Source organism: Peromyscus maniculatus, chromosome 6, assembly GCF_049852395.1.
Source record: "Peromyscus maniculatus bairdii isolate BWxNUB_F1_BW_parent chromosome 6, HU_Pman_BW_mat_3.1, whole genome shotgun sequence".
Lineage (NCBI taxonomy): Eukaryota > Metazoa > Chordata > Mammalia > Rodentia > Cricetidae > Peromyscus > Peromyscus maniculatus.
In genome coordinates, this window is record NC_134857.1 from 41,893,920 (window position 1) to 41,910,466 (window position 16,547).

Consider the following 16,547-nt stretch of genomic DNA (forward strand, 5'->3'; position numbering starts at 1 on the left):
AATGCTGCTTGCTGGCTTTCTTAGCTCTCTTTGCTCAGCTTGCTTTCTTATACACTTCAGGGGTGGCACTGCCCTCAGTGAGCTGGGACTTAGAACCGGCCACATCAATTACTAACACAGGCCAATCTGGTGGAGACAATTCCTCAGTTGAGGTTCCATCTTCCCAGACGACTACAGCTTGTGCGAAGCTGACAGAACTACCGGCACAAGTCTCTTACTTGTTAGTATATTCATAGTGTCATGTACATGTGGAAAATGCAGAGATAATTGTGGGAGTCCGTGGAAGTCCATCTCCTACCTTTCCCACCTTTTCTAGGTTCTTATGAGGAGAAGAGAGGGATAAGAAATATTAGGTAGAGAGACCTAGTTAATGAGAAGAAAGACAGAAGCACAGAGCTCCAGGAGGGCCTGGATCACTATCCAATGGCCTTGAGGCTTTATTCAAAAGGCTTTTTTATAACAATACCAAGGGGTGCGGCAAAAGACCTTCCCCTAGCAAGATAAAAGCACACCGTACAGCCAAGTGTAGACCCTTCCCAACACCTGGTAATCATGCCCAAGGTCAAATCATCCCCTTATGCAGCACTGCTGGGTAAAGTAAGCTCAGATTCTCAGACCCTGAGTAAGTTCTCACTAGGAAACCTCTGCAGGTCTCCACAGATAACTTGAAGTCAGTGCATGATTCTCTTAGGAGTATATCAGTATAAGAAGTAGAAAAATGATCCAGTAGCAAATTCTGGTAAGCTAGCCTCAAGATGAACCAATATATTAGGTAGGAAACAATTTTTTTCTTTTAATAATTTTTCCACAGCTATTTCTTTTTAATTAGCATATAGAATGGTTTTTATTATAACATTTGAAATACTTGTATGCATTTTAAACACATATACACCTTCCTATTACTCCTACACCCTTCCTCACCTCTTAATAAGCCCCTTCCTCCCATCAGATAGTCCCTCATTAAGAGGTGTTCAGGACTCAGTCTTGTTTATAACATAGATAGCTTGATCACGTTCTGTAGCTGGAGATTGGGAACCATATGAAGATACAGATTTGGGCAGAGAACCAAGGCAGAAATAATACCATACTGACCCAGTAGCAGTCATGATCCAGAGTTTAGAAATGGATAACAGGAGAACAGCTTGTAGATCTGAATACTGTGGTTTAGCAATTATAAACATAACATGTAGCTTTTCTTGAAGGTACTATATCAATGGTCATCACTAGTAGAAGTTTGCTGAATTCATTATGATTCTTACATGTTATAATAGTTAATCTTGATTGTCAAATTGACTAGATCTGGAGTTAACTAAGAGACAAACTTCTGGGCACACTTGTGGAGAATTCCAAAGATTATGAAAGATGCCTCTCCAGTTTTATAAAAATAAGAAACAGGTGTTAAAGGACATTGTAGACAGCTTAGCCCCAGAGAAACCTCTCACACTTTTCAAGCTGTCTGGGCGTTATGCATAAAGCTCCAGGGATGTAGTTTTTATGAGTTATTACCCACATTGAGGTGGGCTTTTGGGATGCAGTTGTTTTTGAATCATAGTATAGCTGTTACTTTGGTCTATTCTAGGCTGGGTAAGTGTGTGTGTGTGTGTGTGTGTGTGTGTGTGTGTGTGTGTGTGTGTGTGTGTGTGTGATGTTTATCCAGGAAAATTTTGTCACCCAGCAAGAATAAATACTGCGATGATGTCAGATTCTAAGTTTAATAACTATGTATGTTAAAAAGATTTTCTAGCCTGGTGGCAGTGGCACATGCCTTTAATCCCAGCACTTGGGAGGCAGAGCAAGGTGAATGAATCTTTGTGAGTTCAAGGCCAGCCTGATCTACAGAGTGAGAACCAAGACAGGCACCAATACTACATGGAGAAACCCTGTCTCAAAAAAACCAAAAAAGAAAAGTGTCCTATAAATATTTTCTCCAGGGAGTCTATTAGTGCAAATATAACTATACCAATTGAAGATGAAGGAGCTGAATCAGTGGCTTAGCAATGTAGAACATGTTTCTCTTCCAGAGGTCCCAGGTTCAGTTCCCAGCACCCACATGGTAGCTCACAACATTCATACTCCAATTCAGGGGCTCATCCTCTCCTGATCTCCATGAGCACCAGGCATACATATGATACACAGATACACATGGAGGCAAAACCTCTATGCATAGAATATAAAATAAGAAAATCTTTTCTTAAGATAAAGTGAGAAAAAGAAGAGAAAAAGTATACAGTGTGCACATGTGGTGTGTGTGTGTGTGTTTAACGCTGTGTTGGGAAACAATACTACATTCATGGCATTATTACATAATAGTCAAAATATAATCAATACTACCACTCTGGATCTCAATTATATTATTGATCCATTGCATTTTGGGTGAAATTCCTTATACAGTGTTTTAGGATGTTTTGTAAACATAATAAATATTTAAGTTTATTGAATATTTCTTTAAAAATATACCCATCACATTTCTCTGACCCTGAACAATTTAAAGGATACATGCATGACTCTGGCAGAGTGGTGCATGCTGGCCTGCAGAACATTACTTCTCTTTGACTGATGCTGACTATGTTTGAGATGCTGAGCTTTCCACAATGACAATTACCTCCACTTTATACAGCAATGCACATATAAATGTTAAATTCCTACCTTTTTTTAAAAAGTGACTTTACATTGAGGCTGCTGTTGGGCTCCAGTGCCAAAGTCATTTAGCATTCCTCCTTAACACTCGTGTTACTTAGCCTACAAGCACAGTTTCTTAAATAACATACTCAATACAGACAAGCTGAGTGGAAGAGATGGGCAGAGCAAGAGAAACTTGTGCAAACCATCATTAGATGGGCATCATTTATCATTAAAGCATTTCAATGTTGAACTCCTAACAATTATTGTTAAACTGTGGTGCCAGAGTAGAATTCTTCACATTATCTACAAAGTACAGCCAAGTTAAATGTATAAGAGAACAGACATTTCCAACAGACATAAGGCTCCAATTTTGTGGACTGCTACCAATGGTTCCTAGCGGACAGGGTGTGTCCTTACATTTTGCTACCAGTAAACATCCAGGCTATCTTGTTGTGACTTATAGTTATGTTCTTACCCTTAAAAGAATTTCAGATATTAGGAATTGTTTTGTGATAGTTCTTCAGCCCACTTGTAAATGACAGCATACCTATCCATATTAGGATTTTCTGTTACACTGCCTAAATTAAAACTGTGGTTTTTGTGTGTTATAACTATTGCCTGGGAAATGAGGGAGTCTGTGTTATTCTGTTTGCACATCTTCAATACTTTCCAAATTTTGTGTTTTGCTTTTTCTGCTTCCACATTTTAAAAGTTATTAAATTAATGAGGAATGCAAGTGGAAGCTGGACTCTTAAGATAGGAAAGTCCAGAGGGCCAGCAACACCCTTACCACAGTTCAGCACTAAACGGTCACACAGATGACTGAAAGGAAATCATAATTCCATCAGAAGATGAAGTAAAACACAATTTAAAAAGTCTATAGAAAAAACAATACAATTTAAAATAGGCATAATAGAGATCCAGGAATTCTTGTTATTTTCTGTATCTTTGAGGATAAGATCTACAACTTAATACCTTACAGTAACTTGGTGCATGTAGCATGTGGTGATAGCAAGAAGCAGAATTGTCTCAAAGATACAAACACAGACACAGTGTTTTCCAGGAGCCTGCCCAACTTGTATAAAATGCCTTAGTCCTGTAGAGAACCACCCAAATGGCCCTGGCTCTGTCCTGGGCCTGATTCTCAGTCCTTCAGCTTCTTTCAGATAATGCATTAGCAGTTGTACGTGAGTTGAATGTTGTACGTGTGAAGATGATTGTGTGGTTGGGAATTTATGAGCTCTCCTCTCCTCCTCTCCCCTCTTTTCCCCTTTCCTTTTCTTTTCTTGAGATGCAAAGTCAAGTGGCCTATCTGGGCTTCAAACTCACTATGTAGTTGAGGATGGCCATGAACTTTTGCCTCTCAAATACTGAGATTATAGGTATGTAGCACGATACCGAGAGTGTGGAGTGTGATGCTGGGGACTGAATCTCAAACTTTGTGCAAGCTAAGCATCCTAAGCTCTCACAAGCATTTTCTAAGAACAAGCTAGAGGTATAAGTACATAGAGAGGACACTAGTTGCCTCACTGACCACCCTAGCAGTTGAATTTAGAAGAACAGCAGTCGGTTGGCTTCTGAGGTTGGCTTCCCACTGGGGAAGAGGAGTGAAGGAAATCTAAACCATAATCATGGTGTGGAGAGTAGATAGTATGTGGTTAGGTCAGCATCCATGTGATGATTCCACACCATGGAGGTATTATGGGATATTGTCATAGTTAGCTTCATCTGCCAGTTTGACGCCTGGGGATCTCAACTGAAGAACTGCCTTGATCCATTTGGCCCCTGGGCATGTCTGTAGAGGTTTTCCTTGATTTTTTTTTATTTCTATGGGAGAGACTATTCCACTGCAGATGATGCTACCCCTGGATAGTGGTTCTGGGTAGTATGAGAAAGCTGGTTGAGCACAGGCAAAAACAAACAAACAAACAACAACAAAACCCAAAAAACAAAACAAAAACAAAGAAACAAAAAAACAAAAACAAAGAAACAAAAAACCAAGCCAGTAAGCAGCATTGCTCCATGGTTTCTGCTTCAGGCTCCTCTCCTGAGTTCCTAGCTTGGCTTTCCTCAATGATGGACTCCACCTGTAAGATGAAATAAACTCCTTCTTCCCCAAGTTGCTTTGGTCATGATGTTTATCAAGGCATCAGAAAGCAAATTAAAACAAACCTGAATTATCAAGTAAGAAATGTTTATTATTTTCAAGGAATTATCTTAAAGACTGAGGAATTTTGGCTGGTGTCAAGCCTCGAGATTGACCCTAATTAGATGATGCAATAAAATCTATTTAAAGCAAATATTTATTATTTACTTCAATTCTCCTGTCTACTTTTTTTATTCTCAATTTCTATATCTGCATTACTACCATAATTAGTACATTCGATAACACCAATGATTCTGATGGTAAGAAAAAGAAAATGTCACAATTTCACGGATGTTTTCTTAGAAACTACATATTATGTTCTAGATTTTTATAAAGCATTGCAGAATTAAACATAAATAGAATAAATGAAGGGATTTCTTGGGGGTGGGCATCTTGGATTTTTAAAGAATTTTTAAATATATACAGTGAATCCCTAAAATACAGTTTTCTTTTTTCTTCATCGTTATTTTAATTCACTGAACATAGCCACTGCATACATGTATAGGCAAATTATGAAAGAACAAAATTTCAATAAAAGATTCTATATAAAAGGTTCCAAAGATCACTGGTAATCACACAGAAGTTACTTCATTTCCTACATCTATCATTAGAAACAGTGACTTTAATTAATAGTCACGGGATGATACAGGGGGAAATGCGATGCCTGTAGAGCAGGACTCACCAGCCTTTCTTGCAATCGGCCAGATAGTGGACAGGGAAGGCTTTGTGAGCCATAGGACCTCTATCATGAGTAACCAACTCTGCATTTACAGTAAACGTACAGAAGAGGGTGGCCAGTGAGACAGCAAGAGTGAGTTCTAGGAAAACTCTGTCTCTAACCACTGAAGTGTGAACTTTTTTAAATGTGTTACAAGATCTTATTCTTTTGATTTTATATTTAACAATTAAAAACCCTTCTTATTTAATTTTCTTTTTTTTTTAATTTTCAAATGGAAGTCTATTTGCCATGGACATTTGGCAAATGGAAAACATCAAACAAGTTTTTTTTTCTTGTTATTACAAATTTTTTTCCTTTTATTTTATTTTACAATACCATTCAGTTCTACATATCAGCCACGGATTCCCTTGTTCTCCCCACTCCCACCCCCTCCCCTTCCCCCCAGCCCACCCCGCATTCCCACCTCCTCCAGGGCAAAGCCTCCCCTGAGGACTGAGATCAACCTGGTAGACTCAGTCCAGGCAGGTCCAGTCCCCTCCTCCTAGACTGAGCCACATGTCCCTGCATAAGCCTCAGGCTTCAAACAGCCAACTCATGCAATGAGCACAGGACCCGTTATAACTGCCTTGATGCCTCCCAAACAGATCAAGCCAATCAACTGTCTCACCTATTCAGAGGGCCTGATCCAGTTGGGGGCCCCTCAGCCTTTGGTTCATAGTTCATGTGTTTCCATTCATTTGGCTATTTGTCCCTGTGCTTTATCCAACCTTGGTTTCAACAATTCTCGATCATATAAACCCTCCTCTTTCTCGCTAATTAGACTCCCACAGCTCCACCTGGGGTCTAGATGTGGATCTCTGCATCCAAATCCCTCAGTTTTGGATGGGGTTTCTAGCACGACTATTAGGGTGTTTGGCCATCCCATCACCAGAGTAGGTCAGTTCAGGCTGTCTCTCTCGACCATTGCCAGCAGTCTATTGTGGGGGTATCTTTGTGGATTTCTGTGGGCCTCTCTAGCACTTTGTTTCTTCCTTTTCTCAAGTGGTCTTCATTTACCATGGTCTCCTATTCCTTGTTCTCCCTCTCTGTTCTTGATCCAGGTGGGATCTCCCGCTCTCTTTCCCTCAACCCTCTCCCTTCATTGCTTCCACTCATGTCCAGGCTGTTCATGTAGATCTCATCCATTTCTCCGTCATTGGGTGATCCCCGTGTCTTTCTTGGGGTCCTGTTTTCCAGGTAGCCTCCCTGGTGATGTGAGTAGCAGTCCAGTCATCCTTGTTCCACATCTAGTATCCTCCTATGAGTGAGTACATACCATATTTGTCTTTCTGAGTCTGGGTTACCTCACTCAGGATGATTTTTTCTAGATCCATCCATTTGCCTGCAAACCTCATGATGTCATTGTTTTCCTCTGCTGAGTAGTATTCCATTGTGTATATGTGCCACAATTTATTTATCCATTCTTCAGTTGAAGGGCATCTAGGTTGTTTCCAGGTTTTGGCTATTACAAACAATGCTGATATGAACATAGCTGAGCAAGTGCTCTTGTGGTATGATTGAGCATTTCTTGGGTATATGCCCAAGAGTGGTATAACTGGATCTTTGGGGAGATTGATTCCCAATTTTCTAAGAAAGCACCATATTGATTTCCAAAGTGGTTGTAAAAGCTTGCATTCCCACCTGCAGTGGAGGAGAGTTCCCCTAGTTCCACATCCTCTCCAGCATAAGGTGTCTTCAGTGTTTTTGATCTTAGCCATTCTGACAGGGGTAAGGTGGTATCTCAGAGTTGTTTTGATTTGCATTTCCCTGATGATTAGGGATGTTGAGCAATTCCTTAAATGTCTTTCAGTCATTTGAGTTTCCTCTGTTGAGAATTCTCTGTTTAGTTCTATAGCCCATTTTTTAATTGCACTGTTGGTCGTTTTGCTGTCTAATTTCTTGAGTTCCTTATATATTCTGTATATCAGTCCTCTGTCAGATGTGGGGTTGGTGAAGACCTTTTCCCATTCTGTAGGCTGTCACTTTGCCTTGTCGACCGTATCCTTTGCTCTACAAAAGCTTCTCAGTTTCAAGAGGTCCCATTGATTGATTGTTTCTCTCAGTGTCTGTGCTACTGGTGTTATATTTAGGAAGTGATCTCCGATGCCAATGCATTCAAGACTACTTCCTACTTTCTCTTCTAGCAGGTTCAGAGTAGCTGGATTTATGTTGAGGTCCTTGATCCACTTGGATTTAAGTTTTGTGCACGGTGACAGATATGAATCTATGTGCAGCCTTCTATATGTTGATATCCAGTTATGCCAGCACCATTTGTTGAAGATGCTTTCTTTTTCCATTGTACACTTTTGGCTTCTTTGTCAAAAATTATATGTTCATAGGTGTGCAGATTAATGTCAGGGTCTTCAATTCGATTCCATTGGTCCACATGTTGGTTTTTATGCCAATACCAAGCTGTTTTTATTACTGTAGCTCTATAGTAGAGTTGAAGTCAGGGATCGTGATGCCTCCAGAGGTTGTTTTATTGTACAGGATTCTTTTGGCTATCCTGGGTTTTTTGTTTTTCCATATGAAGTTGAGTATTATTCTTTCCAGGTCTGTGAAGAATTGTGTTGGTATTTTGATGGGGATTGCATTGAATCTGTAGATTGCTTTTGGCAAAATTGCCATTTTTACTATGTTGGTCCTACCTATCCATGAGCATGGGAGATCTTTCCATTTTCTGACATCTTCAATTTCTTTTTTCAGGGACTTAAAGTTCTTGTCGTATAGGTCCTTCACTTGCTTGGTTAGTGTTACTCCAAGGTATTTTATGTCATTTGTGGCTATTGTAAAGGGTGATGTATCTCTGATTTCCTTCTCAGCTTCTTTGTCCATTGTATATAGGAGGGCTACTGATTTTTTGAGTTGGTCTTGTATCCTGCTATATTGCTGAAGGTGTTTATAAGCTGTATCAGTTCCTTGGTGGAATCTTTGGGGTCATTCAAGTATACTATCATGTCATCTGCAAATAGGGAAAGCTTGACTTCTTCCTTTCCAATTTGTATCCCCTTAATCTCCTTATGTTGTCTTATTGCTCTGGCTAGAACTTCAAGTACTATATTGAGTAAGTATGGGGAGAGTGGACAGCCTTGTCTCATTCCTGATTTTAGTGGAATTGCTTTGAGTTTCTCTCCATTTAATTTGATGTTGGCTGTTGGCTTGCTGTAAATTGCCTTTATTATGTTTAGGTATGTTCCCTGTATTCCTGATTGCTCCAAGACTTTTATCATGAAGGGGTGTTGGATTTTGTCAAATGCCTTTTCTGCATCTAGTGAGATGATCATGTGGTTTTTTTCTTTGAGTTTGTTTATATGGTGTATTACATTGACGGACTTTGTATGTTGAACCACCCTTGCATCCCTGGGATGAAGCCTATTTGATCATGGTGGATAATTGTTTTGATGTGTTCTTGGAGTCTGTTTGCCAGTATTTTATTGAGTATTTTGCATCAATGTTTATGAGGGAGATTGGTCTGTAGTTCTCTTTCTTTGTTGTATCCTTGTTTGGTTTAGGAATCAGGGTAACTGTAGCCTCATAGAAGGAGTTTGGTAATGTTCTTTCTGTTTCTATTGTGTAGAACAATTTAGAGAGTATTGGTATTAACTCTTCCTTGAAGATCTGGTAGAATTCTTCGCTGAAACAATCTGGTCCTGGGCTTTCTTTCTTTCTTTCTTTTTTTTTTTTTTTTGGTTGGGACACTTTTAATGACTGTTTCTATTTTCTTAGGGGTTATTGGAGTACTTAAATAGTTTATCTGGTCTTGATTTAACTTAGGTATGTGGTACCCATCCAGAAAATTATCCATTTCTTTTAGGTTTTCCAATTTTGTGGAGTAGAGGTTTTTCAAATATGACCTGATGATTCTCTGGATTTCCTCAATGTCTGTTGTTATGTCCCCTTTTCATTTCTGATTTTGTTGATTTGGATTCTCTCTCTCTCTGTCTTTTGGTTAGTTTGGATAAGGGCTTGTCTATCTTGTTGATTTTCTCAACCAACTCTTTGTTTCATTAATTTTTTGTATTGTTCTCTTTGTTTCTATTTTGTTGATTTCACCTCTCACTTTGATAATTTCCTGGCATCTATTCTTCCTGGGAGACTTTGCTTCTTCTTGTTCTAGAGCTTTCAGGTGTGCTGTTAAGTCACTAGTGTGAGATTTCTCCTACTTCTTTATGTGGGCATTTAGTGATATGAATTTCCCTCTTAGCACTGCTTTCATAGTGTCCCATAAGTTTGGGTATGTGGTGTCTTCATTTTCGTTAATCTCTAGGAACTCTTTAATTTCTTTCTTTATTTCTTCCTTAACCCATTGGTGATTCAGTTGAGTATTATTCAGTTTCCATGAGATTGTAGGTTTTCTGTAGTTTTTGTTGTTGTTGAAATCTAACTTTAAACCATGGTGGTCTGATAGAACACAGGAGGTTATTCCAATTGTTTTGTATCTGTTGAGATTTGCTTTGTGGCCAAGTATGTGGTCGATTTTAGAGAAGGTTCCATGGGGTGCTGAGAAGAAGGTATATTCTTTTTTTTTAGGATGGAATGTTCTGTAGATATCTATTAGGTCCATTTGGGTCATGACATCAGTTAAGTCCTTTATTTCTCTGTTAAGTTTCGATTTGGGAGATCTGTCCAGTGGTGAAAGTGGGGTGTTGAGATCTCCCACTATTAATGTGTGGGGTTTTATATGTGGTTTAAGCTTTAATAATGTTTCTTTTACATATGTGGGTGCCCTTGTGTTTGGTGTATAAATGTTCAAAATTGAAACTTCATCTTGGTGGATCTTTCCAGTGATGAGTATGTAATGCCCTTCTTGATCTCTTTTGATTGATTTTAGTTTGAAGACTATTTTGCTGGATGTCAGCTACATCCACTTGTTTCTTAAGACCTTTGATTGGAAAGTCTTTTCCCAGCCTCTTATTCTTAGGTAATGTCTGTCTTTGAATTTGAGATGTGTTTCTTGTATGCAGCAGAAAGATGGGTCCTGTTTTCGTATCCATTCTGTAAGCCTATGTCTTTTTTTTTTTTTTTTTTTTTTTTTTTTTTTTTTTTTTTTTTTTGGTTTTTCGAGACAGGGTTTCTCTGTGTAGTTTTGCGCCTTTCCTGGAACTCACTTGGTAGCCCAGGCTGGCCTCGAACTCACAGAGATCCGCCTGCCTCTGCCTCCCGAGTGCTGGGATTAAAGGTGTGCGCCACCACCGCCCGGCGGCCTATGTCTTTTTATAGGTTAATTAAGTCCATTGATATTAAGGGATATTAATGACCAGTGATTGTTCATTCCTGTTATTTTTTGGTGGTAGTGTGTGTATACTTCTCTTCTTTGGGGTTTACTGCTGTGGCTTTATCTATTGCCTGTGTTTTCGAGGGTGTATCTGACTTCCTTTGGTTGCAATTTTCCTTCTAGTGCTTTCTGTAGGGCTGGGTTTGTGGATAAGTATTGCTTAAATCTGGCTTTGTCTTGGAATGTCTTGTTCATTCCATCTATGATGATTGAAAGTTTTGGTGGGTATATTAGTCTGGGCTGGCATCCATGGTCTCTTAGTGTCTGCATTACATCTGTCCAGGTCCTTCTGGCTTTCAAAGTCTCCATTGAGATATCGGGTGTTATTCTGATGGGTTTGCCTTTATAAGTCACTTGGCTTTTTTCCTTTGCTGATCTTAATATTCTTTCTTTATTCTGTATGTTTAGTTGTTTAATTATTATGTGGCAAGGGGACTCTTTTTGGAGGTCTAGTCTGTTTGGTGTTCTATAGGCTTCTTGTATCTTCATAGGCATTTCCTTCTTTAAGTTGGGAAAGTTTTCTTCTATGATCTTGTTGAATATATTTTCTGTGCCTTTGAGTTGGTATTCTCCTTCTTCTATCCCTATTATTCGTAGGTTTGGTCTTTTCATGGTGTTCCAAATTTCTTGGACATTTTGGTTCATGACTTTGTTGGCTTTAGTGTTTTCTTTGACTGATGAATCTATTTCTTCTACTGTATCTTCAATGCCAGAGATCCTCTCTTCCATCTCTTGCATTCTGCTGGTTATACTTGCATTTGAAGTTCCCGATCGTTTACTTAGATTTTCTATTTCCAGCATTCCCTCTGTTTGTGTCTTCTTCATTTTTTCTATTTCCCTTTTCAGGTCTTGGACTGTTTCCTTCATTTGTTTCATTGCTTTTTCATGATTTTCTTTCAGTACTTTATTGTTTTCTTCCAGGAATTTATTATTTTCTTCTAATTTGTTTGCCCTTTCCTATAGTTGTTTATAGCATTCTTCCCATTTTTTTTGTCTTTTCCTCTACACAAGCCTCTACCTTCTTCATGATGTTATTCATAAGGCTGTTTTCTTCTGCTTCTTCCAATTTTTGATGTTCAGGTCTAGATGTTGGAGACGGGCTAGGTTCTGGTGATGCTGTATTGCTCTTCATTTTGTTGTATGTACTTCTGCCTTGACATCTGCCCATCTCCTTATGGTTTGTTCTTGGTCTTATCAGTGCACTTGGTTCAGACAGAGCTGACAGATTCAGGAAGTCTCTCTCTCTTGTCCAGATGGGAGCTTTCTTGTCCAAATGGGAACTCTGGGGCAGGATGGGAGCTCTTGTCCAGACAGGAAGTCCAGGGCAGGATGGGAGCTCTTGTCCAGAAGGGAAGTCCGAGGCAGGATGGGAGCTCTCTCTGGTCCAGAAGGGAAGTCTGGGGCAGGATGGGACCTGGGGGCCAGTCTCTAAGTTTCAGGAAGTGGGTGGGGTCTCGGGCGGATGGGCATGGGGACAGGGCATGGCGATTGCAGGGTCTGCCAAGGGTCTTGGAGAAGGGGCTAGAAGGAAACCTTCCCGGTGGCCAGAACCTGGGTGCAACTTGGGCAGGTCTTCCCCGGAGTGGCTGGTGCCCAGGGATGGGGTCCGGGCTGAGCCAGGACACTCACCTCTGGTCCAGAAAGGAAGTCCGGGGCCTGATGGGACCCTTCTTATTTAATCAATCATAAAGAATTGGTAGTAAACTGACTTTTGCCACAGTTTGCCTACTCCTGCCTGAGAGATAAACATTGCCCTGTGTCCTTTGTCGTGGTGCCAGATCTAGACACTGGCATTCTGTGCCACATTAGATCTTGATCATCATGTCATATAGAAAAAGGAGGAGTTTGAGAGCTTTCCCTCAACTCAAAATTGAGGCCTAAAGAGGCAAACGTACTTAGACAGCTCACCTTCAATAGTCAAAAGTCACATTCTGGATGGCTTGCAAGCATTTTGTAATTTGGAGTTTCTTTCTGCAATATTCCAAGAGCATCCTGCCAAGCACCACAGGCCCAGTATCCAGCATCAGCTCCATTCTGACATTCTGGCATAAAAATCCCTAAAATGCTGCAGTCCATGTAAAAATAAACTATACAGTCTTAGCATCCTATATTTAGCACAGAAAGATTTATTTCTGGCCATTGTAAGAGGACCCAATGCAATTCTAGTGTTCTTGAAGAATAAATCATTTTGCATGAGAAAAACAAGACAGATCCTAAATTATAAAAGCATGAGTGAGTAAGACCCTGTGGATTTAAAAAAGCATGACATGGGAAGAATGAAGTCACCAAGAGTGCTCTAGATAAGAATAAATAAAAGCTATTCATTTTAGATTAAATTTATGACATTACACCGAACAAGAATAAAAGAGTAGAACTAATTAACTATTTAAAGTAGCTACTTATTTCCTTAAAACTTCCCAACCCTCAAGTTCCCAAGCATGTGACATTTGACATTTCATTTGTCATATTTCTCAGATTAGCCAGATTTATGAACATCATGACTGCAAATCCTAATCATTGGGATTTTCAAAATTAAGTAGACTTAAACAAAGAAATCCCAGGCTCAGAAGCTGAAAGATTTGAAAAAATCTAGAGTTGAAAGAATTCTTATATATCAACCTTCTCAAATATATACAAATAATAGGAATTAGAATTGTGGGAATCCGTAGGTGCACTGTACAAATACACAGCTCTTAACTCGAAGGTGATAAGAATTCCTTTATGCTAGGGCTACATGTTAGTGAACATGGCTCAGGAACTCAGATTCAGGTTACCTCAAATTAGGGTTGGTATTCCTGTGAAGAAACATCATGACCTTAGCAACTCTTATAAGGGAAAATATTTAATTGGGGCTGGCATAGAGTTTAGGGATTTAGTCATTGTCGTCATGGCAGAAGACATGGTGGGCACACCAGCATTGTGCTGGAGAAGGAACAGAGGGAACCGAGAGTTCTACATCTGAATCAGCAGGCAGCAGGAAGAGACAATGACACTAGGTCTGGCTTGAGCTTCTGAAGCCTCAAAGCCTGCCCCCAGTAGTGACATATTTCCTCCAATAAGACCACACCTACTCCAACAAGGTCATACCTCCTAATAATGCCATTCCCTATGAGCCTATGGAGGCCATTTTTGTTCAAACTACCATACAACATGGAAGCATTTTCATGAAGTTTTTTTTATAGTAACAGAACAAAGAAGGTCATAAATTAAGACAGTTTTCTTGAGGATGCAATAGTCTGCATTGGTCAGGATTCTTACATCTCTCCACATTGGATGGTGGTTTGGACACTGAAGTTGTTAATAACATCTATGGTGTCTCTTGCAGCAGGTAATCCTAGGTGTTGAGTTAATTGACATGTGGTTGAAATTCAGGGGAGGGTCTGTCTTTTTCTTCTGGCTGCCATCTCATGGCACAACTTTACCAGGTTTGCTGTCTTACCAGACATTAGACCAATGATGTCTACTTGTTTCCTGGTCCCACTTTCTTATTTCCTCTGTCTCTGTTGTTATGTCCCCCTCCTTTCATTTCTGAATTTGTTGATTTGGATATTCTCTCTGCCTTTTAGTTAGTTTGGATAAAGGTTTGTCTATTTTGTTGATTTTCTCTAAGAATACATTATTTTATTGATTCTGGTATGGTTTTGTTCCTGTTTTACTGACTCAATTCTGAGTTTTATTATTTCATTCAGCCTACTCTTTTGGGTGTGATTACTTTCTTGTTGTTGTTCTAGAGCTTTCAGGTGTGCTGTTAAGTTTCTAGTATGAGATGTTTCCATTTTTTTTTATGTAGGCACTTAGTGCTATGAATTTTCCTCTTCATACCATTTTTTACTGTGCCTCATAAGCTTGACTATGCTGTGTATTCAAATGAATTCTAGAAAGTCTTTAATTTCTTTCTTGACCGATTTTTTCATTCCATAAGGAGTTATTTAGTCTCCATGAATTTCTAAGCTTTCTTTCTCTTTTGCTGCTGTGCACATTCAGTTTTAATCTGTAATGGTCTGATAGGATGCAGGAAGTTATTTCTATTGTCTTATGTCTGTTGAGAATTGTTTTGTGTCTAAGTATGTCAATTTTAGAGAAGGTTCCATGCTGTGCTGAGAAGAAAGTATATTCTTCTGTTTTGGGGTGAAATATTCTATAAATATCTGTTAGGCTTATTTGGTTTATAACACCTGCTAGATCTGGTATTTTGCTGTTTAATTTTTGTCTGGATGATCAGTCCATTAATGAGAATGGGGTATTGAAGTTTTTTACTATCACTGTGTGAGAGTCAATATGTGATTTAAGCTGTAGTAGTATTTCTTTTGCAAACTTGGGTGCCCTTGTTTTGGGACATAGATGTTAAGAATTGATGGCCACCTTGGTGGAATTTTTTCCTTTGATGAGTATATAGTGTCCTTCCTTGTCTCATTTGAAAATTTTGCTTTGAAGTCTATATTGTTAGATATTAAAATAGCTAGACCAGCTTGTTTCTTGGGTCCTTTTATTGGAATGTCTTTCTTTTTTTACAACAGTTTCCTCTGAGCTGATGTGCATGTGATATTGTATTTCTTAGATGCAGCATCCATTCTGTTAGTCTATGTCTTTTTCATTGGGGAATTGAGACCACTGACATTGAGAGATATCAACAACCAATGATTGTTGATTAATGTTATATTGTTGTTGGTGGTGGTGGTGGCGATGGTGTATGAGTGTATTTCTGTGTGTTTCCCTTTTTTTTGATTTGATGCTGTGAGATTATTTATTTCCTGTGCTTTCATCAGTGTAGTTAACCTCCTTCTTTTACCTTTTGTAGGGCTGGATTTGTGGACAGATTTTATTTAAATTTAACTTTATCATGGAATATCTTGTTTTCTCCATCTGTAGTGACTGAAAGTTTTTCTGGGTATAATAGTCTGGGCTGGCATATATGGTCTTTTAGAGTTTCCAGCACATCTGTCTTTTAGAGTCTCTATTGAGAAGACAGGTGTATTCTATTAGGTTTGCCTTTATATACCACTTGGTCTTTTTCCCTTGCACCTTTAATAGTCTTTCTTTGTTCTTTTGGTGTTTTGATTATTATGCAGAAGGGCCACTGTTTTCTGGCACACTCTATTAAGTGTTTTGTATGCTTCTTGTAACTTTATAGGCATCTTCTTTAGGTTAGGAAATTTTTTTCTATGATTTTGTTGAAAATATTTTCTGAGCCTTCCAGCTGGGATTCTTCTCTTTCTGCTGTTCCTATTATTCCTAAGTTTGGTCTTTCCATAATGTCCCAGTTTTCCTGGATGTTTTGTGTCAGGAGTTTTTTAGGTTAAAGTTTCTTTGATCAATGTATCTCTCTTCTGTCTCTTGTATTCTGTTGGTGAAGCTTTCTTCTGCAGTTCCTGCTCAAATTCCTAAAGTTTTCACTTTTAGAATACCTGAGTTTGTGTTTTCTTTATTGATTTTATTTCCATTTTTAGGTCTTGAATAGTTTTATTTGCTTCCTTCAATTGTTTGTGTTTTCTAGGATTTCTTTAAGGGATTAACTTCCTCCAAATTTTTGTTTGTTTGTTTTTGGATTTCATTAAAGGATTTATTTATTTCCTCTTTGAGGACTTCTACCATCTTTATATTATTTGTTTTAAGGTCTTTTTCTTGTAATTCAGCTATGTTGGAATATTTAGGGCCTGCTGTGGTAGGACAGCTGGACTCTAGTGGGAACATATTACTCTGGCTATTATTGATTAGGTTTTTATGCTGGTGTCTATGAATCTGGGTTTGGGATGATTATATATCTAGGTGTTATTTCTGGATTTTTC